Genomic DNA, 1,902 nt, shown 5'->3' on the forward strand with positions numbered 1-1,902 from the left:
CCGCAGGTTTACCACTTTCAGGGGTTGGTGTCACTACCGTATCATTATCTATAGTAGATTCAGAAGAAGTTGGTATTTCTGGGATACCAGGAGGCTTCCGAGCAGTGCTATCTGGCTGCTGCATTGACTTTGCTTTGGGCACTGGCCCTTCATCCATCATCTGCTCTCGAAGCTGATCAACATGGCGACGGAAAATCTGTCCATATTCTGTTTGCACAAGTTAAGACACAGGGCCAGTTGCCTCTTGCACTACTCCTGGCATCCATCATGGTTCTCCTACAAAATTGCATGCATATACGGTCTGTAAGGGTCGAAATTGCTGAAACACACCCCCATGCTTTTGTGCTAGTTCCACTTGCTTCATATGCATGTCGGCTTGAAAGTCTGGGTGAAGGCGATCAAGTGCAGTGGTCAGTCGTCTTTTCATTAGCAACTCTGCAGGACTCTTCCCTGTGGAAGAGTTGGGCATGGTGTGCTGAGATAACAAAAATCTTGCAAGGCGTGTTTGCTAATTACCAGCTATGATTCTCCGTAGAGCATCCTTTGTTGTCTGTACCATTCGCTCTGCTTGCCTAATTGAGGACGGATGATAGGGGCCGTTGTCATATGCGCATCCCATTTCTTTCTGTGAACTCTTTGAATTCAGCAGATGTAAATGCTGTACTGTTGTGTGAGACAATAATATCTTGGAGTCCATGTGTAACAAAGATAAGGCGCAAAGTTTCAATGGTGGCATTTGCAGACATGGAACGTAGAACAGACACCTCCAGCCACTTGGAATGGGAATCTACCAAAATAAAGAAGACCTTTCCTTGAAGTGGTCCAGCAAAATCAATGTGGATCCGAGACCAAGCCTTAGCTGGCCATTCCCAGGGTGAAGTGGTGCCCTTGATGGTGCATGCCATGACTGTTGACATGTTGTACAACACTTTCTCTATTTGTCCGTCCATTCCTGGCCACCATACATAACTTCTAGCCAGAGCCTTCATGTGGACTATGCCAGGGTGGGAGTCATGAAGTAGTTTAAGCACATCCTCCCATGCTAGAACAGGTACTGCAATACGGCTACCCCATAAAACACAACCCTTGTGAGTTGAAAGTTCATTACGTCTATTGGCAAGGGGTATGAAATCGCCACCTGGGACTGCCATGCAAAAGCCAGTGTAGCACACGAGACAGAACTGGATCCTTCTGAGTAAGTGCAGCAGTTTGGTTAGCATGAATAGGTGTATTAGGCACAGACTCCAAGAGCAGGACCTCAAGAGGAGGTGGTGTATCAGCCACGGAATACGCTATAGGCAAGCAGCTCAAGGCATTGGCTGTTGTCACCTCTTTTCCTGGTCTGTAGCACAACTGATAGTTGTATGCATCCAACAAGAGACTCCAGTGAAGCATATGAGGCGACAGGATCTGTGGCATGGAAGAACTGATGAAATTTTTACACCAAAAATAACAGCAAGAGCCTCCTTATCTATTTGAGCATAATTGCGTTCAGTGGCCGACAGTATCCATGAAGCAAAACTAATTGGGAACTCTGTACCATCAGGATCTACATTTCTCAGTACAGATCCTAGGCCATAAGGATAGGCATCACATACCGATACAAGAAGCTTCTTAACATCATAGTGCACAAGCAGTCCATCTGCTTTGAGTAGTGCGCTTGCCTGCTTATAAGCTGTGTCATGGGCAGCAGCCCAGAGCCATGCCGTTGACTTGTCAAGAAGTCTGTGTAGTGGTTCCAGAATGGTGGCCTTGTTTGGAAGAAAACAACTGTAAAAATTCAAAAGTCCAAGAAATGTCTGAAGCTGTGTCTTGTTGCGGGAGCTGGTGCATTCATGATAGCTTCCACCTTCTCACTGGTGGGATGGACGCCCTCTTTATCTACTCTGAATCCTAGAAACT

General features: G+C 46.3%; 1 pseudogene; it reads right to left on the reverse strand.

The window, feature by feature from the left end:
- Positions 1-508: 508 nt before the first annotated feature.
- Positions 509-1,419, reverse strand: LOC120538570 (annotated as a pseudogene).
- Positions 1,420-1,902: the final 483 nt, after the last annotated feature.

Source organism: Polypterus senegalus, chromosome 11, assembly GCF_016835505.1.
Source record: "Polypterus senegalus isolate Bchr_013 chromosome 11, ASM1683550v1, whole genome shotgun sequence".
NCBI lineage: Eukaryota > Metazoa > Chordata > Cladistia > Polypteriformes > Polypteridae > Polypterus > Polypterus senegalus.